Source organism: Dipodomys merriami, unplaced genomic scaffold (assembly GCF_024711535.1).
Source record: "Dipodomys merriami isolate MVZ:Mamm:240054 unplaced genomic scaffold, mDipMer1.0.p SCAF_42, whole genome shotgun sequence".
Taxonomy (NCBI): Eukaryota; Metazoa; Chordata; class Mammalia; order Rodentia; family Heteromyidae; genus Dipodomys; species Dipodomys merriami.
The window spans coordinates 239,268-260,060 of NW_027205826.1; the positions used below are offsets into that span (position 1 = coordinate 239,268).

Genomic DNA, 20,793 nt, shown 5'->3' on the forward strand with positions numbered 1-20,793 from the left:
CGCCCCAGTGAGACTCTGGCTGTAGAACCTCTCTCAGGGGTCCCTGCCATAGAGCCGGCATCAGTGCCCAGACCCCTGACCCACCACCTTGGAGAACCACTGGGTCCTAATACAAGGGAAAGCATTTCCTGGTGTTCAGGATCTTTGACTCGAGTCTTGGAGTTTATAGTAGGGACAGATTGCTCAAAGGCCCTGTGGTGAGCTGGGTACATTCCCCTCCCCAGACAGGTGTGACCCAGCAGGGAGGCTTCACTCAGGCTGGACATGGAGCGGGGGGGGGGGGGGGGGGGCACGGGGGGGGGTTGTACAAGGTGGTGGGGGAGAAGGATAAAAGGGGCGACATTGATCAAGATACCCTGTACCAGGAACTGACTTGTCCTCGCTTCCGTCCTCTACTCTCAAGGTAGCGTTTTCCAGAACATCTCCTCTTCTCGTGCAGTGGGCTGTGTTCAGACTGGGCATGGCTGTGGCGGTGTGGGGTGGCCTTGATCTCTGGCTGGGGTACAGAGCTCTTTCCTGTGGCAGGGAGCAGAACGGGGGTTCCGCGGTCACACCTCACACCAAGGCCGGGTCTGGAGGTGTGAAGAGAGGCGTTGTCCCCCCTGTTGGGGGGCAGGGCAGCCGAGTTTCCGCGCGGCCGTCTGTGGGTGGGGTTTGGGCTGGAGGAGGCTGGGGGGGGCGGGGAGGCTGGAATCCTGTCCTCTGTGGACCTCATTCTGCCACCTGTAGACCAGGAATGGGATTACAAACTCCCTACAGGACTTCGGCGGGGCTCCTGGCCCCAGCTGGCAGGCCATGGAGATGCACAACCCTCCTCTTCCCCCTGCACATCAATATCAACACGCTGGGAGACCAAGAAGGCCTGGGTGGGTTTTGTGTTTACTGCATTCTTCGCCTGGACTCCAGGTTGCCGGTGAATCTCGTTACATGCATGCTGGCATCTGGGCACCTCCTATTTTCCCCCCACCAGTTGCAAGACATCAAGAACCATGGTAAGAAATGCCGAGACGAATCTGCTTTGTCAAACTGGGGGTCCCCTTACAGCCGCCCTCACCCCCAGATTCCCTGCGTCCTCGCTTCCAACACCGTTGACAGCAACGTTCTGGGAGAAAAAAAAAAAAACTCCCCAGAAATACATAATTGATTTCCTTTCTTGCTAGTTCTCAAGACGGGCTTTTCGGGTGTAGGGAGGGTTGCCTGATTAGAATATCTCTGAAGAGGGTGTTGAGTTACGGCAATGGACACTCTTCTAGCTGTCTCTCCAGCTCATAAATCTATCCCCCTCTGAAAGTGCAGATGGTCCATAATCGTCCATCACGGTGGAGTTCAGCACTGGACAGCTCCCAGGCGGCTTTTTCCTCCGAGGGGCTTTTTCTGCAAGCTAAACGGAACTGTGACTCTGCACAGGCTCTCCCTGTAATGGAGTGCGAGCAGTCCACCTGTCAGGAATGATTTAGGAGGGGATGGACAATAAATATCCAGGAGGTTGGAGCTCAAAGCCAGGAGGCAGAGGAGGAGGAGGAGGAGGAGGAGGAGGAGGAGGAGGAGGAGGAGGAAGAGGAGGAGGAAGAGGAGGAGGAGGAGGAGGAGGAGGAGGAGGAGGAGGAAGAGGAGGAGGAGGAGGAGGAGGAGGAGGAGGAGGAGGAGGAGGAGGAGGAGGAGGAAGAGGAGGAGGAGGAGGAAGAGGAGGAGGAGGAAGAGGAGGAGGAGGAGGAGGAGGAGGAGGAGGAGGAGGAGGAGGAAGAGGAGGAGGAGGAGGAAGAGGAGGAGGAAGAGGAGGAGGAGGAGGAGGAGGAGGAGGAGGAAGAGGAGGAGGAGGAGGAAGAGGAGGAGGAAGAGGAGGAGGAGGAGGAGGAGGAAGAGGAGGAAGAGGAGGAGGAGGAGGAGGAGGAGGAGGAGGAGGAGAGGGACTGCTATGGCTCTATTTACATTTGGGAGTACTTTTTATTTGTTATTTGTTTTTCCTTTTTTTTGTACAAGAGCAGGTGTTTTTTTCTTTTCTTTTCTCCCCCCCCCCCACCGCCCTCCCAGGAAAGAACTGGGGTTTGAACTTGGGGCCTGAGTGCTGTTCTTGAGACTAGTGCTCTATCACTTGAGTCTCCGCTTCACTTTTGGCTTTTTGCTGGTTCCTTGGAGATAAGAATCAGGCAGATTTTCCTGCTGGGGGCTGGCTTTGAACCAAGATCCTCAGATCTCAGCCTCCTAAGTCACTAGGATGACTGGGTATGAGCCACTGGTGCCCGGCAGCAGGTGGCTCTCGAGTGATCTTTTTGGGGTGCTCCCCTTTTCTCTGCCAATGCTGGGAAGATGGGTATTTGGTAGCCATTGGGTTGGGAAGAGGTAAATAATCACCATGGACGTTTAGAGGGAAGTAAACACCCACAGTGTTATGGGGCTCGTTGGGCAAGGCCCCCAAGTTTCAGCTCTTTCCTTCGAAGAGATGAACCCAGCTGCCTGGCAATGTCTCCTGCCCTTCATTCCGGGGGGCGGGGGTCCAGAAGGGCCTCTGGGGCCGACATTTGCTAAGGCTCTGGGCCTGGAACCCGGCCTGGGCTGTCCGGGCCATTTCATCCCATGGCCTGGAACTCTCCCATGACCATCCACGGGACCACGGCCTCTCCCCCGCCCCACACCTGGCCACTCTGCAGTCCCTTCTTTCCTTCATGATCCTTCTCCTGCCGTTCCTTTCTTCTCCCTGCCCCTGTGTTCCTCAAATGAGCCCTCTGCATCTCTCCATCCATGTCTGCGCCTTCTTTCCACATGTTCTTCCGTTTCCCTGTACGCTTTTGTATTTTGTGTTAGCATCACCGCAACTCGTGCAGTGTTGAGAACAGTTCAGGCTGTAAGCGCTTGAGCCTACTTCCTTGGGTGTGTGCCCCAGGCCGCGTTCACGGCTTTAGCATCCTCTGCGGTCTGTCTAGAGTTTCCTGTGGGGGCCATCCACCCATATGACCATCATCTTCCTCCCTTTCCCTCTACTTCCAACATGTCCACTACTCCCTCGCACCCCAGGACCCGAGCTTGACTCATACACAGACATCTCTGTTCTGGGGGGTGCTGATGTCTTGATCTCAGGTTTTGAAGTGCTTTGTGTCCCTGCCCCAGCGGAAGCTGCAGCTTTGGGCAGGGTTGGAGGAGGTCCAGGGGGCTGGAGCGAGACCCGGCTTAGGGGTCTCGGCATTCCCTAAGTTCTGTGTTTCCATTTGTTTTCTTTCCATGGCATCGAAGAGTAGACCCTGGGGACCCCAAGGAGGTCTCTGGGCCTTTGTAGATGGAAGTGCACCCTCAGAAGACCTCGGACCCCCACCCCCACCCCCACCCGAGTCCCAGAGGGGATCCTGAGCACAGTGAAGATGTGATTCACGCCATGTGTCCAGCGTGTTCGAATCTGCAGAACAAGGAGCCTCTGTGGGATTGCTAGCTGTGTTGGTGGTGGCGGTCAGCCTCGGCCTCGGCTCTCCTGGGTCCTCGAGCGTGGGCTATGCCATGGTTACATTTAGGGTCCAGTGTTGCTCTTCACACAGCTTTCCCTGCTCTCTGGCCTTGATGAGTAGGAGGCTGTTGGAGCAATGGGAAAATCCGTTCTCTGCTGATCTGTGAGGGCTGGTGAGGGCTGGTGTGGCTGTGGGGCCCGGGGGGCTGGCCGTGGCTCCGAGGCCCTTGGGGGGAGGCTCTGGGGGAGGGGGGGAGGGCCGGCGGTGGGGCGTGCTGTCGAACCCACCGTTCAGCATGAAGGATTTTGGATGGATCAGGGGAAGGACCTTTCCTGGCAATGAGGTTGATTAAATGTGGAGAAGCCTTGCCAAGGAAAGGGGGGGAGCTCCTTGCTGGGCAGCGTTAAAAATAACCGATTCTCCCAGGCCGAAGCCCGAGGGAGGGGGAGGGCGCGGGCTGGACGGCCACTCCCTGCCTCGCCGGCGATCCCGCTGAGCGGCCGAGGTGGCAGCCGGGACGCCCACCTCCAGCCAGGGCTGTGGGCACCAGGGGTGTAACTGGGCCTCTCTTGCCCTGGGAGGTTCGTACGGTGGCACCGAGAGGAACTCCACGCCAGGGTGAATCCCACCCACCTCTCCAGAGCCACCTGGACAGTGGTCAGGAAGCAAGCCCACCACAGCCTTCCAGAAAGTTCTGTGCACGTGTATGAGTCAGAGCTATGAGCCTCTGGAAGTGCAGGTCATCACCAGCTGGGCCTGGGTGCCCTGGTAGAGGGACACCTCCCGCCCATCTTTAGCTGGGTCCCCGCCTGTCCCTGGGCCTACCCGCCAAGGGGGCCCACGGCCACCCCCATGGAGAGCCCCCACGCTGCTCTGGATGCCTCTGAACAGGCTCAGCACCCCCACACCCTTGCTCCTCTCTTCCCTCGGCTCAGGTTCATGGAGTTGGAATGCCCAACTTCTTTTTGGCAGTACAGTGTGATTTTTCTTCCTTCCTGCCTCCAACATGTCAAAACTTTGTGTTAGAAAAGCAAAGCAAGGGAAAACATCTGGGAAGTAGGTCACCTGCAAGTCAACAACCTGTCTATAATTAAACTCTCTCTCTCTCCCTCTCCCTCTTCGCCCCTTCTCTCTCCCTCTCCCTCTTTCCCTTTCTCTCTCCCTTTCCCTCTCCCCCTCTCTCCATCCTACCTCCCCTGCCTTCCTTCCTCACAGAATCAGATTTCAAAACGTGAGTCTCAGTACCAGATTTCCCAATAAAGCCTCATTAGAGGAAGAATGTAAACACCCCCATGGGGCAGTCCCGGCCACTCTCAAGCCCGGCTGAGCGGCGTGCAGGTAGTGATTATGAAAATGGCGAAGGCGTTTGCTGTTTTATGTGGCTCGTTTGCCCTCAGCAATTTTGTGCCCTGGATTTTAACATTTGATTAGCCGCAGCCTCTAGCCTGGAGTTTTTTTGATGATCCTCGCTGGCCTCCTTCTCTTCCTGGCTGGGGCCCTGTGCCCCTCCTTCCCCACCCCTCCCTGGCCTCCTCCCCTCCCAGCCTTCCCCCGCTGGCTTTCTCCTTGGCCACTGGTTAAGCAAATAGCACGTGGAGCATCCAGATCTTCAGGCTCCGAGTGCTTTTATGTCACTCGCGGTAGGAATTAGGCGCGCGTGGCTGCGAGGCCCCCAGCTGACAGCTCTCCGATTGTGAGCTTTGCCAACCCCAGGAGATGGGCTTGCAATGTGTTGGAGGCTTCTTCCCAACCCCAGTGACAATTGTTTTTAGAAAGAGGGGGGTTGAAAAGAAGGAAAAGAGATGTTTCTAGAAATGGCAGAGCGATATGCTTAACTCTGATTCCTAGAAAAATCCTGGGACCCACGGCAAAGGTTGGAAGTTGTGGTGGGGCTCGTGGTGGTTTGCTGGTGTCAGGAGTGGGTTCCCAGCAGGCCCCGCTTCTCTGCCAAGAAGTCAGCTGCTCCCCACAGAAGGGGACATGCCACGCCCCGAGAGGCACCCTAGCCCCATCAAGGATCACCATTCTGAGCTGGGCACCGGTGGCTCACGCCTGTCATCCCAGCTGCCCAGGAGGCTGAGATCCGAGGAACAGGGTTTGAAGCCAGCGGGGCAGGAAAGTCTGTGAGACTCTTGTTTCCAATTAACCACCCAAAAGCCAGAAATGGAGCTTTGGCTCAAGTGGCAGAGCACTAGCCTTAAGTGAAAAAGATAAGAGACAGTGCCCAGGTCCTGAGTTCAAACATACATGAACGCGTGTGTGCACACACACACACACACACACACACACACACACACACACGTCATTCTAATCTCAGGAAACATCGGCACCACTTGCTGCTTCCTTGGGCAGTAGGAGAAGCTAGTAGATAGTTCTAGAACCAAAGAAGCTGCAAGATGTCGGGGGGAAGCCGTTTCTGTGAGAAGTCCCTGTGTGGTGCTGGCTTCTGGGGCGGCTCAGGACCTGGGCACCAGCAGGATGCTCCCGGTGCTGCCAGGCGGCGAGGGCTCTTGGGTGGCGGAGGGGGCGGGGGCGCCATGGGAGGAGTCCCCTCGCCTCACCGGACATTCCCTCTGTGGTGCCCAGGAACCGGGGAGCCAAGCCATCGACCCAGCTGTGGCTGAGACAAGTCAATAGTGACTTCCTTATGGGCATCCTGCCTGGAGAGAACATCTCAAACTTGATGCATTGGGTCTGGTTTGGGGAAAAGAATGCCGACTTTGGAATACAAATGGCCTGGGGTCTGCAGTTTCAGCCACATAGATGCTGACTGTGTGGCCTTGGGAACCTGGCAATCCAGAAGCCGAGAGAGAGGAAAGGGAGGGAGCGGGGGAGAGAGAGAAGAGAGAGAGGCTAGGGGAAGAGAGAGGAAAGGGGAGAGGGAGAGAGAGAAAAGAGAGAGAAGGAGAGAAAGGAGAAGGAGAGAGGAGAGAGAGGCTAGGGGAAGAGAGAGGAAAGGGAGAGACAGAAGGGAGAGGAAAGGGGAGAGGGAGAGAGAGAAAAGACAGAGAAGGAGAAAGTAGAAAAAGAAAGAGAAGAGAGGGAGAGAAAGGAGAGGGAGAGAAGAGAGAGAGGCTAGGGGAAGAGAGGAAAGGGGAGAGGGAGAGAGAGAAGAGAGAGAAGGAGAGAAAGTAGAAAGAGAAGAGAAGGAGGGAAAGGAGAAGGAGAGAGGAGAGAGAGGCTAGGGGAAGAGAGGAGAGAGAGAGAATCTACTCTGGTACTAGGGAACTCAGGGCTTGGATGTTGCCCCTTAGATGTTTTTACTTAAGGCTAGTGCTCTACCACTTGAGCCCAGCTCCACTTTCAGCGTTCTGGTGGTTGCTTGGATACAAGAGTCTCATGGACTTTCCAGCTCCAGCTGACTTTGAACCCTGATCCTCAGATCTGTCTCCTGAGTAGCTAGGATTACAGGCCTGAGCCACCAGTGCAAGACTCGGAAACAGAGTCTTTTGTCTGAACAAATAAGATGGTGATGAGTGACGTGGAGCATCCTGTGGGAAAGCCTGGCTCTGGTGAAATGCTAGCTCATTTCCTGTGTGTGTGTGTGTGTGTGTGTGTGTGCGTGCGTGCGTGTGCACGTGCATGCGCACATACCTGCTGGCCATGCATGGCCGTCCGCGTGTGTGTGCCTGTGTTTAGGCTGTGCAACGAGACTGCTGACACCGAGGGCTACAAAAGAAATCTAGAATTCCTGTTTACGTTTAAATTTCAAATACACAACCAATTGTCACGACTGTGAGCACATCCCAAACGCCGTGCGGTACATCCTCACGCCGAAACTTCTGAGAAATTGTTTCTGGTTGTTTGTTTGTTTTAATCTAAAATTTCAAGTTTAGTTGGTAGCTTTCCTTGCTAAATCTGCCACCTTGGCTAGTTGGGGGCTGTTACTCCCGTTGTAAAGCCAGGCGGATGAAAGCGGGGGCTAGGGGCCTGGGGTCGGGGCCTCGCTGCCTCGCTGGCCCAGCTCCCCAAACTGGACTGTGAGCTGCAGCCTGGCCAGGCCCCCTCCTCCCTGCCCCAGGCCAGGTGGGCATCCAGCCACAGATATCCGGGGCCGGGGCCTCCGCTGGACTCAGGGGCACGAGTCACAGGCTGGCCCAGGGACAACACAGCTCAGCTGCACTCCGTCTACCAGGTGCTACCTTCTTGAACCTTCTATTTGTTTCCGGGGTCACATTTGCTCTACCCTTCACGAGGACCCCAGCAGCTGCCGGCCGGTCATGAGTGTGTGTCTCCATCCGTCCTCAGTCACTTCCTCTGCTTTCAAAGTCTTGGGGTCCCCCCAGTTCTGCCCAGTCCCCCCCAGCCTCTGCCATCACACACCCACCCCCTTCCTGTCATCTGTGTTCAGCTCCGTCTCGCCCCATTCAGTTTCTACTTGGCAAATGACACCTGTTCCTTCCAGCCTGCCCAGTGGGTATCATTGGGCCAGGCTGGAGACACTGGGGAAACTGATGGGAAAGGAAATAGCTTTCCTCCCCCTCCCTCTCCCCTCCCTCCCCTCCCTCCCCTCCCTCTGCCAGCGGTCCCGCCCTGTGCGGTGGGAATGGTTTCCATCCCAATCTCTCTTTTCTTGAAGCCCCATCCCAGGGTTAGCTCGGGAGCCGTCTCCCGCAGCCTCTTCTCTGGCCTTATTTACCCGAACCCCCTCGGCGTGCCATTTAAACGTTTCCATGAGCATTCCGTGCGTGTTGCTGGTTGCAGGCCTGGGTCCTCAGAGACCCCGGGGTGGCAGTCGGCTGCACGAGCGACAGGCTGGTTTTAATTGGTTTGAAACCACCGCGGCCGGCCACGTGCCTCCGAGGGGTCCCTCCCCAGAGCACTGATCTGGAATTTGATCGTGCGGCTTGTGTCCGCTTGTAACGCTGGACGGGGAGCTGTGTGAGATCAAAGCCTGCGCTGGGCACACATCCATCAGCTTGGGGTCCACGCCGGGTCAGCCAGCCCGACACGCAGCCCGCCAGGCAGAAGCACTTGAATCAGTTTAAGGCCACGTGCCACGCGGTGCTGGCTCTCCTGGTCTGCACCACACACAGAGAACCCACAGAGACCCGGGCAGCCCCGGTGGCCCCCTCCCCCCTCCCCACACTGTGACAGACCCTCCCCCTATCCCACCACCCCCTGTGGGCCCATCTCCAGAGATGCAAGAGGTGGCAGTTTTTGTTGCTTGAAGATATTTAGGTGACAAGGAAAGAGAGAGACACCAACCTGGCGCTGGTGGCTCAGGCCTGTCATCCTAGCTACTCAGGAGGCTGAGATCTGAGGATCACAGTTCAAAGTCAGCCCAGGCAGGAAAGTCCATGAGACTCTTATCTCCAATGAACCACCGAGAAACAGGAAGTGGCGCCAAGGCTCAAAGTGGTGAAGCACTAGCCTTGAGCAAAAAAAAGCTCAGGGAAACCATGCAGGCCCTAAGTTCAAGTCCCCAAGACCAACAAAAAGAGAGGGGGGCGGGGGTAGGAGCCATTCTTCTGGGGTCTTTCTCAGTAAGTGGAAGGCTTCCCTCAAAAGAGCAAGGCCTGAGCTCTTGGAAACAGGAATGATCTGGAATCTAGAGGACCCCTTGCCCCCCATGACATGGCTCCACTCTTCCTCTTGGGTGGGGGTCATCTGCTTCATTCTAGAAACACACTACTGAACACATCAGCCAGTACTGGGTCATAGGCCACCAGCCAAGACGACGGCTGAGACACTAGACGCACGGTATATAGTACGCTTGTCTCTGGTGCTGGAGACCACGCCTCCCCTCCCTCCCTGGGCTTTGCCATCTAAGCATGCCTGCCTCAAAGGCATGGAAGAAGCGTTTAAAGGAGAAGTGTAACAGATGGGGGAAGGAGAGAAGGGGTTAAGGAAGAGTAACAAGAAATAAGAGTAATAGGGAAGTGCATTACGTATTATATGGATATCATTTGTATAATTAATATACACTAATAAAATTTGATTGTTTCTTCATCCGCAATTAAGAATGCAATTAATTAATGATGGCTCAGAGTTTCAGTCCAAGGCAGACAGCGTGGTGAGGAGGCTGTGGGGGAGCAAAGCGGCTCAGATCATGGCAGCCAGGAAGCAGAGAGAGACAGAGACGGAGACGGAGAGGAAGGATGGAGAGAGAGAGAGACAGAGATGGAGATGGAGGGGGGGGAGAGAGGGGGAAAACATGTTTCAGGACAAGGTCCAGTGACCTGCTTCCTCTCACTAGGCCTTTGTCTGCAGATTCCAACACTTCGCCAGTAGTGAGCTATGAACTCTTCAGTCAGTTAATCCATGGGTGGAGTGAGTGAGTCTTGAAGAAATGAAGCATTGCAGATAGGCCCTATTCCCCTCAGAGCATACAGCTCTGTTCCCTCTCCTGTACCTGGAAGCAGCTCAGAGACTCCATTGTGCTCTCTCTCATGCTCTGTCTGTCTGTCTGTCTGTCTGTCTGTCTCTCTCCAGAACTAGGGTTTGAACTCAGAGCCTTGCTCTTGCCAGACAGGTGCTCTGCCACTGAACCATGGCCCCCAGCCTTGTGTCCCATCTCTTTCCAGGGAGCACACAGTGTCTTCCTGGCATTTGTGTTGTGATCTGGGACTTTCTCTGCTGGCTGGTGTGTCTCTGACCCGATGCTCCGTGGAAGTCTGTCTTACCAATGCACCACACTCCTCTCTCCAGAGGACACAGGAGCGTGGCTGCGGTTGGCTGCACTCTGCAGCTGTTGACCTGTGTCTAGGGGAGGTTCAGGGGCCCTGCCGACCTCAAAGGACTCCCTTCTACCCCATGCTTCCCAGACTTCCATGCAGGAAAGCAGCTGGACCTGGGGACGATTCAGGGCAAAACTCAAGGCCATTTTACTATGAGAAACCAAACCAAACCAAGGAAGGTAAAGCATTGACTAGCGGGGTGGGCTCTCCTGGTGGGCCCGTTTCCGGTGGCCTGCTCGTGTGACCTGAGCCCTGGCTCAGCCCCGCAGGACCGCAGCCTCTCTGAGCAGTCTCAGGAGACGAGGTGAATCCTTGCCGAGCCTGGGACCCATCTCTGATGCCACAGGTGCGCAGTGCTCACTTCTGTACGGACACAGGCAGGTGGTTGTTTCTCGGGCCTGTCCTCTTCACAAAGCATCATAACCGGAATGTTTACAGACCTTTTGTGTTGCAGGAGGTATTATAAATGATCTAGAGATTCACTTGAAGTGCACAGAAGGATGTGCATAGCTTCTATACAAGCAGTATGCCTCTTTTTCCTGGTGGTACTAAAATTTGAACTCAGGGCCGTAGGTTTGCTCTCTCACATTCACACTGGGACTTTTTCATTCAAGGCAAGTGCTCTACCACTTGAGCCACAGCTCTACTTCCGGCTTTTTGGTAGTTAATTGGAGATAAAGAGTCTCCACAGACTGTCCAGGCTGGCTTGGAATAGTGATCCTCAGCTCTCCAGCCTCCTGAGTAGCTAAGATTGCAGTCTTGAGCCACTGGCACCCAGCTCAAGCTAATCAAATCTTAAGTGCGTGACCTCCAGGGTTTTTCCCAGGCCTGGTCTTCCGGGTGCCTGGTGGAGCGGGCGGGCGGGCAGCTGCCTGTCTGTACCCGGCGTCCCTGCCCCAGGAAGTGCTGCTGCCTGGAGTCGGCTGCGTCCTCGGCGTCACGTGGAGGCACTGGTCGGTTCTGGTCTTGCATCATCCTGACTTACACAGGCTTAGACGCGTGCCCTGTCCTGGAGGGTCCACTGCGTGCCTCCTGCAGCCAACCCCGCCTTCCCACCGGGCTCTGGGGCTGGCATTGCTCCACCCTCTGAACCCTGCCTTCCCACCGGGCTCTGGGGCTGGGGTCACTCCACCCTCTGAACCCTGCCTTCCCACCGGGCTCCGGGGCTGGGGTCGCTCCACCCTCTGTGCCCACCCTCGGGGGAGAGACAGCAAGTGTGTGGCCTGCTTGCTCGCTCGCGGTGTCATTGCACCTTCCTCTTGCCCTGTCCCTGCCCCCCTCTGCCGGAGGTCTGCTTTGTCTCTTGGAAGTCCCCTGGTGTGCCTAATTCCCGGAGGCTGCCGCAGCCCTGGAGACAGCCCCACCTCGCTGCGCTCTGCAGGCCCGGCCTGAGAATTGATTCAGAAAACGATTAGTTACAGTACAGTGGCGCTGCTAAGTGTGGCATTTTGCTTCGCGGTTATTGATACATCATCAGAATTGAGAGGCGATCGTCCCGAAGCAGAGGAGGGGCCGCTGGAGCCCTGGAAGAGAGGCTGGGAACAAAGGCCCTGCACCCCTGGGGAGCCCAGAACTGGCCGGGGACAGGTGTAGAGGCCAGAGCAGAAGTGGGGGAGTGGGGGGCTGGGTGGACTCAACTCAGATGTCCACCGGGCTCCAGGCTGAGGACTACAAAGTTCTCACCAGCCAGCTGCAAGCGGACCTGTGGCTCCTGACCACCTCCTCCCCTAGTCCTTTCCTGAAGCCACTGCTGGGGCACTGCCCACCCCCGCTGGGTGTGATCAGAACATGGCAGGGGGCTTTAAGGTTCTCTTGACAGACAAGGTTAGTTCTAGGAATCCAATTTGAGAGAGGCCTCAGAGGCCCAACAAGCAGAGCTGGTGGGAGTCAGATAGGCTGATAGATAGATGATAGAGATGAGATGACAAAGGACAGATGACAGATGGTAGATGGATGATAGATAGATAGACAAATAGATAGACAGACAGACAGACAGATAGATAGATAGATAGATAGATAGATAGATAGATAGATAGATAGATAGATAGATAGACAGATAGATAGATGGACAGACAGACAGATAGATAGATAGATGGACAGACAGACAGATAGATAGATAGATAGATAGATAGATAGATAGATAGATAGATAGATAGATAGATAGATAGATAGATAGATAGATAGATAGGTAGATAGGTAGATAGATAGACAGACAGATAGATAGATAGACAGATAGATAGACAGACAGACAGACAGATAGATGGACAGACAGATAGACAAACAGACAGACAGACAGACAGATGATAGATAGATAGACAGACAGGACAGATAGACAGACAGACAGATAGATAGACAGACAGATAGATGATAGATAGACAGGCAGACAGACAGACAGACAGATAGACAGACAGATAGATAGATAGACAGACAGATAGATGATAGACAGACAGACAGATAGATAGCTAGCTTGCTTTCTTTTAAATCCCTGCTCACAGGTTTGCGGGGTCTGCCCAGCCTGCGGCGTGCAATGCAGGTTGTCGGGCCACGTGCTAATAGCTTGAGATATGATATTTTCTCAGGAAGTTTGTTTTGCTCCTGGGCCTTCAGCTGACTGAGGAAGGCCCCCACACACTCCAGAGGCTCCTCACCGACGAACTGAACCCACCGGAAATGCTCAAAGCAGCCACTGAGTACTGTCACAACAGAACCCGCATGGGTTTGGGGTGGGCTGGATGGCTGGGACCATGACCCAGCAAAACAGACAGGAGCGCTGACCCCTGAGGCCCCCGTGGGGGCTGTGGATGCTGGAGGCAGGGCCTCCTTCGGTGGGCCTTGCGGAAGGCAGGCCTCGCACACACCCTCAGGAGATGTTTGACGGCAGCTGGGGTGGGAGCTGAGGCAGCATGGGGGGGGGCTGACAGCGTCCCCTGGGGAAGGGCGCATGCTCCCTCCTCAGAGAACCCGCACCTGGGCAGAGGCCATGGGGAAAGAGGGAGGGGGGCGCACGAAGCTACTCTATGCTCAGCCTCTCCTTCCTCCACCCCTGCCAGACCGGCCCCACCTCCCACCCCCATCTACCAACTGTCCTCACAGGAAGCTAGAAGGGCGGGAGGAGAAAGGGAAGGCCGCACGGACCCACCCCGTGCTGGAGGAGAAGCCAGCGGGAGCCGTAAGCTGGAGACAAGTGACTCTGGCGACATCCCTGCCTGGGCTGCCTTCTTGAGTTTGGGCCACAGTGACAAGATACAGTAGGCTGCGGTGTTTAAACACACAGATTGACTTCCCAGTTCTAGAGGCAAGGAGGTTCCAGACAGAGGTGCTGGCAGAGCCGATGCCTTTCCATGTAGGAGAGATAAAGTCCTTCCTTCTCCCTCCCTTCCTCCCTCCCTCCTTCCTTTTCTCCCTCTTCCCTCCCTTCCTTTCTTCTTTTATCTTTTTGGAAAGTCTTGGGTTTAACTTAGGGCCTGACCTTGCTCAGCGAGTACACTACCATGTGAGCCCTTTGGCTTTTAGTTTGGTTTTTAGACCAGGCCTCATGCTCTTGGCCTGAGCCAGCCTCCAACTGGCATCGTCCTGTCTCTGCCTCCTGAGTAGCTGGAATGATGGAAGTTCATCATTGTACCCAGCTAAGGCTCCAATCCATTGTGACGCTTCATCCTTGTGACTAATCACCGTCCAGAACCCTCAGTCTCCGCATGCACTCGCGTTGGGCATAGAGAGCCCCAACAGGCTGCTTTAGGGGGTGGAGAGGGGGACACACAGATGTGGGTCCCCTCCCACATCTCAGTGAGAAGGAGCCGGGTCTCCCCCTGGACTCTGCCCCACGCTCCAGCCTCCGCCTGAGAGCTGGGGAGCAGAGGCCCCCGGCTGGCAGCAAGCAGGAGGAGAGCTGGGCCTGGCTGTGGCGATGCTGATGGCTGAGAGGACAGAGCCGTCCCCCCCCCCCCTGCAGGCCTCCAACTCCACCTCCACAGGACACATTCCCCCTGGAACGTTAGTGAGAGTCCTGACTGCAGGGAGAGTCAGGCCTGTCTGTCTGTCTGTCCAGCCAGTGGTCCACCCTGTCAGCTGACCTCATCATCCACTAGCGTTTTCCTAGGGGTCAGCACAGGTATGGCAGAGAAGACATCATGGCAGCCTCTAGAGCCACAGTGCGAGAGTGAACACCTCTAACGTGAGGGGCTGGATGGAGACGCTGGCGTGAGGCCGCCACGTCCCGCGAACCTTCCTCCTGCAGAGCGATCCGCGGGACGTGTGTGTGTGTGTGTGTGTGTGTGTGTGTGTGTGTGTGTGTGTGTGTGTGTTGCATTCCAGATCCTCAGAGACTGACAATGATTCCCTTCTCCTGTGTTCTTTTGAAAATGCAGCGTGAAGTCAGAGCCGCCCGAGGAGCGCCGGCCTCCGTCCCCGGGGCTGCCCCGCAGCCCCCTGCGGCGGGCACCGTCCCCCAGCCGCCCCTTCTGCCATCAGGTAGGTCCTCCGTCCATTCGCCTTGTGCTTTCCGCTCTGTCTGGGCTCTCGGGGGCCTGGGGGCGGCCTCCGGGGTGCGGCCACGCGTGGATGGGGGTGAGCCGAGGGAGCCGCGCCCTTCAGCAAAGCAGCCTCGCATCTGCCCCCCGCCCCCGCCTTTCGTCCGCTTCACCTGCCCTTACCCAGTACCTCACTAAAATGCAAATCAGCGGGTGTATAATAGATAATTAATACACCGATCAGCCGGCAAGGGAGGTAAGTAGATAAATAATTTTAATTATCCTTGGGTTGCCCATAAATTCCCTCACTGCCTCTTTATTAAACTCTCTGTTTACAGGAGTCATTTATATTCCGTGTCACTGTGCCAATCCCTCCCCGCCCCCGCTGTGGTCCCCACCAGGCCTGACCTGGGGGGTGGGGCAGGGACTCCACCACGTGAGCAGTGCCACTCTCTGTGGGGAGGAAAGCTTTGCCCAGGTGGAGGGGCTGAGCGTCGGGAGGGGAGACAGACGCCAGTGCAGCGGCGCGGCCCGCCCCCTTCCCCCTCCTCCACGCTGCGCCGGCCCTCCCTCCCCCTCCAGAGGTAGCCCGGAACCTTCATTGTACTTGGCACCTGTGCTGCAGGTAGGAGCTCAGTCTTCTCCCCGGGGAAGGCCTCAGCCTATTAATAGCCCTGGCCGAGGTTTCCTGGTTGCTCCCAATGCCAAGAGAGAAAGTAGGTTAATAAATATGAAAGAAGTTTCCACAGATGGCCCTAGGCCAAACTCCCTCTTGGGCTATCCAAGAGTCAAGGCTGACGGGGCCCTGGACAGGGCCAGGGCTCCCTCCACCGGGGCCTCTCCTCCTCCTCCTCCTGACAGAGGGGTCCCGGGGTCAGTGGTGGTGAAACGGCGCCAGGTTTCCGTGGTACTGGGGTGCAGGAGGCATTGGAGGCAGCGCATCACCCGGTGTGGCGGACATGGGCTGGGTGTGGCGGATGCGGGCTGGGTGTGGCGGACATGGGCTGGGTGTGGCGGACGCGGGCTGGGTGCTGGGTGTGGCGGAAGTGGGGCTCCGGCTGGTCTCAGGCGTGGCCTGTGCTCTGGTGGTGACAGACAGAGACCACAGCTTTCTCTGGCTTCCATGCCTCCTCATCAGCTTGCAGGGCTGTGCAGAGGGCAGCCCCAGGTGGTCCCGAGTCCTCTCTGATCCCCTCCCCGCCCCTGGGCCTGTGGCAGGGGAAGGTTGGCCTGCGCTGCCTTGTTGGAAAACTAGAAAGAAGGTTCGGGGACCTTCCCAGTGTGGAGCTGGGGACAGAGAAGCTCTCCGCATGCCCAGGGCTCCTCCATTCACCCCAAGCCTCCTGGAGGGCCGGATGGGGGGCGGAGGTGATGGTCAGAGGGGTCTGAGCTGCTGGCAGGGGCGAGTTTTGTCTTGGGCTATCTGCTGGCAGTGCCACACCCTTCCGTCGGGAGTGCTCACGCCTGTGCGGAGGCTGCGCCCGTGGACAGTCGCCCCCTTGTGACTGGCAGAGCAAGGGTTGTCCTGGGGGCATCTGGTCATCACAGCCGGCTGCCCAGGGGCCCCATGTCAGATCCCCTGTAGAGCCCACCTGCCGGAAATGAATCAGCTCATAGGTGGAACTGAAAACAGGGTCCTGGAACCTAGGTTCCTCTGGGGTGGCCAGAGATGGCAGCACGCGGGTGACCCTTGATTCCGGCCTGCACGGCCACTGCCCGGCACTGGACACTGGACGCGGCGCAGGTTGGCCCCTGGACCATTAGCTGGGTCGTACACGGTGGTCATTTTGCTATTGCAGGGCACATGTTTGCCCAGGGCAGCAGGAATTACAGCTGAGCAACTGGAAAAGGCTTTTGAAAAACAGCCCATCCGAGGCTTCCTGCCCTTTAGGAGTTTGTTCAGCTCAGAGCCGCGCGGCCCGCCCTGGGCCCTGTCTTGCCCACACGGGCTGCCCGGGGAGGAGGCAGCAGGCTCAGGAAAGAGAGAAAGAGCTGACAGGCCACGCGAGGGACAAGATGGAAGGCCACCAAGCCCACGCAGTTGTGTTCTATCTGGAGCTGGCCAGTGGCCAGGAGCTGAGCCGAGCTCCTCAGGCATCGGAGGCCTGAGCACTGTGAAGTGCAGAGCGCCGGCCCCAGCCATCCCCTTCCCTGCCCGTCAATGGTTTGAGGGCTTCTTATCCATGGTGTGGGGTTGAGGTGGGAGAGGGAGGAAAAAGAGAAAGTCAAAGATGACGGGACCAAACGTTCCATACCGCACACTCTCCCCCTGCCCATAATCACTGATGTCTGGGCCTCTCACACACACACACACACACACACACACACACACACACACACACACTCGCAAGAGCATTCTACCAGCTCTTTTCTTGTCTGCCCCAAACACTGGGGCCAGAACAACGCTTCTGGTGCTGCCAGAGTCCCTGCTTCTCCGCCCCCCCCTGCCCCCCGTCACCCCCTCCCCTGCCTCCCTCCCACTCCACTCCCTGCCCCCCCCCACAATGCACCATTGGTGTCAGAGCAGGTGCCATGCTGGAACGGCACCCACCCCCAATCATGGGGCCACGGACAGCGAGCAGCTGGGACTCGCCTGGGTGAGCTCAGCCCTCCGTGGACAGGGCGGGCAGGCGTGAGCCTCCCGGGCACAGGACGCGGCCCCTGGTGTCAGGAGGTCTTGGGGAAGAACGCTTTGTCTCTGTCTTGTGACCCAAGCAAGGGTCGTGCCTCCTAGAAACAGACGAGAGAGTCAGAGGGGCTCACCGCCTCCTGCCCCAGCGGCGCCCGGTGTGGGGTGCGGAGTGCCCGCGTTGCCGGAGCTTTCTCTATGCTACCTTGGGGTGTACAGAAGCGCGTTGCAAGGGTAGGGTGTGCTGTGTGTGTTGTTTTGCACCCCGCCCTCTTTTTGACTGCCGCTGCCTAGCGGTGTTGTAGAAACATGTCTGCAGGCGGGTGCCCACTCCAGGTGTAATGAGGGTGTTACTTGACCGCACAGAAGGCCATGTGGACCTGTCCCCCAGGCCCGCCTTCAAGCCGGAGGCCCAAGCCTGTGCTGCCCTTTCAAGAGACCAGAAGATTCATTTATCCGAACAGGAATTAGGAACTGACTGTCCCCATGAGAGCGCAGTGTGCACACATGGTCTGGAAGGAGCTTCTCAGGACAATGAGTGCCTGGGTGCTAGAGCTCACCGCAGGGCAAGAACTCCCCACTCCCGTCCCGGCTGCTGGGAGTGGGTACCGCCGCCCCGCAGCCCTGCTCTTCCATCACGGAGGTCTCTCCCACGACTCCGAGATGTGTACGAGGCACACACAGGGTCATGCACATGTGTGCACCCAAAGCTTGTGCACAGGCGTGTATACATTCACAAACACATGACCACACACGTTTATGTTCTCAGACACGCACATGTGTGCACACAGTTATGCACATTCAACCACAAAGTGTTGCACACATGCACAGACAAGGCACACATGTGCATACATGGATACATAAGTACGCCAGCAGGCACAGACACACACAGAGGTGCATGTGTGTGTGCATGCACAGGGCACACATGTGTATGCCCACATGCAAAACACACACACACATGGATGCACACAGGCATAAATATGTGTGTATAAGAAACACACATGTGTGCACATGTGAACACACACATGGCTGTGACCACATGACACATACTATGTAAACATGTGAACACTGTGCATACAAATACAAGCACACTTTTTTAATAGTCATGCACATGTGTGCATGCAGAGGTACAGAAGACATGTATTCCTATATGTGTGTGCATGAACATGTGTACACACAACTATCACAAGTATGCACATCAGTGTGTGTGTGTGTGTGTGTGTGCACCCAGTATTTGGAAGGTATTCCTCTTTGTGAATTAAAAGATGCTAAGGGTTTAATTCCTTATTAGCCACATCTATTTATCGGTGGGCTGAGCCTAGCAACCATCCCCAGGGAATCAGCGATGATTTCTTTCTAAAAGATAAAGGGAAGTGGATGTTGGTGAGGTTGGCACCTCAGAGGCCCCGCCCGCGTGACTTCTTATTTAACGAGACCAGCAGGGAAGTCTTGGAGGAGAGTGCGTTTAGGGGCACTGGGACCCGGTCCCCGTCCTGCGTCCGGTGTCCTCCAGCGTGGCAGGTGGCGTGGTCAGCACCAGCAGGCCAGTTCAGCAGCCGGCCTCCAGGCCCCACCACCTCCCCGAGGCCAGCTAGAGGAGAGGGGCAGGGGCCCAGCCCTGCTACCCACAGGCAAAACCTCTAAGTGTACTGGGGCATCTCACCCCCATCCCCAGCGGCCAGTGTTTTAGTGTATTCACATTGAGCTTTTGGCATATGTTATTTTTTGCAAAGATACTATACAGAGGGTTACAGTTACATGAGTAAGGCAATGAGCACAACTCCTATTGAACATTGTTACCCCCTCCATTGTTTTCCCCCTACCATCCCTTCCCTCCCTACCTTCCCCGAGGTTCTTTTTTTTTTTTTTTGATTGTGATTAAGTGGTTACATAATTTCCCGAATTTCACAGTATTGTGGAATAATGATGCTCATTTAAAGTCACAAGTTCATTCTAACTTTCCTGGAGCAAATTGTCTATCACAGTCTGTAATATATAACGGTGCTCACATGTTATATACCATATATGTGATCAGCAGCATGGGGATATTTAGTAGTGGTTCAACCAGATGAGTGGGAGTTCTTTGTTTCTTAAGTCCTGTTAGTTTTGTCATATCACCTAACATTTTGGAATTAGCATCCACTTATCAGGGAGACCAAGTACCGTTTGTCTCTTTGCTCTTGCTTACCTCGCTCAACATGATTCCTTCTAGCTCCATCCATTTCCCTGCAAATGCCATTATTTTGTCATTTCTAATGTGTATAGATACCACAATTTTTTGATCCATTCATCTGTGGTGGGGCATCTGGGTTGTTTCCATATCCTAGCTATTGTGAACAGTGCTTGGCATATGCTTTTTAAAAAGGGGTCTGGACATGGTGGTACCCGGCTCTAATCCCAGCAATGAACAGGAGGCGTAGGTAGGAGGATGGCCGTCCAGGCAGGCTGGGGCAAAAAAAAAGAAAAAGCACAAGACCCTTCTGAAAAGTAACTACAAGCCAAAGGACTGGGGGTGAAGCCCAAGTGGTACAGGACCCACCCTGCCTCCAATCCCCAGGACCGCCGCTAAGAAAGTCACTTGTGGAATGGAATGCCGTAGGTGTGATCTCGGTGTACGCCTGGAATAAACGATCCCGGGGCAGCCCGGCGGGCCCCGCCGCCACACAACCATCAGTCCCTGATTCTAGAACGCGCCCACGGCCCCAGAGAAACTCCATGCACGGCCTGGGACCATGGGACCATACTCCCTTTGCCGAAGGCTGCTGTGTGTTCTGTGGGGAGACTGTGTTTGCCTGGCCCGTGGGGGACCGGGGCTGGGACGGGGGCTGTTTTCATTTTGTCTGTTATGGGGCTTGAACTCGGCCTGGGCGCTGTCCCTCAGCTCCTTAGCTCAAGGAGAGCGTTCTACCACTTGCGCCACTTCTGTTTTTCTAGTGGTTTATTGGAGATGAGTCTCACAGACTTTCCTGCCCGGGCTGGCTTTGAACCCCCATCCTCAGATCTCAGCCTCCTGAGTAGCTAGGATGACAGGCGTGAGCCACCAGCGCCGACCCTTGTTATGTTTTTATCTGTGATTGTGGACAAGCCCAACACTGCCGCCATGCAGGGGCACACTTATTTTCCTGGGAAGGAGCTCTCCAGCGAGGTCAGCCCTGTCTCCCACCCCCACCCCAGGGAGAATGGCCTGCAGATGCCCTCAAGGGACCAGGGCAGGTGTCTGGTGGGGGGTCTTCCTGGGGAGCCAGCGCCGTGGGGGTTTGTAGCTGTCAGGTACCTCAGGGGTGAGGGCCTGGGACAGACGTCCGCTTTCACATTCTGGGGGCTAGAAGCCCAACAGCAAGGTGCTGGCAAAGGCCATTTCTTCGGAGACCTGACAAGTAGCAGGCCGCGTGCGTCTCAAAGTGTCTAGCTAAACAGATGCCAGGGGAGTGTGTTGTCTCTATGTCGGTCCATCTGTCTGTCTGTGCCCTGATCGCCTCTTAGAACGCAGGTCAGACTGAATCCGGGCTTGCCCTGATGATCTTGTGTTAACTTAACTACCCCTTTAGAGACCCCATCTCCGATTGCAGTCACGTCCCGAG

At 56.1% G+C, this 20,793-nt stretch overlaps 1 protein-coding gene across 2 annotated transcripts in view; it reads left to right on the forward strand.

The window, feature by feature from the left end:
* Positions 1-20,793, forward strand: part of Rbfox3 (RNA binding fox-1 homolog 3) — a 331,439-nt gene that overhangs the window by 168,540 nt on the left and 142,106 nt on the right. The window contains exon 3 of one of the 2 annotated variants that reach the window (XM_069992837.1): positions 14,482-14,584. The exons of the other annotated variant lie outside the window; for it this stretch is intronic. The gene's annotated coding sequence lies outside the window, so the exon portion shown is untranslated. The remainder of the gene's footprint in view (positions 1-14,481; positions 14,585-20,793) is intronic. 2 annotated transcript variants of the gene reach the window in all.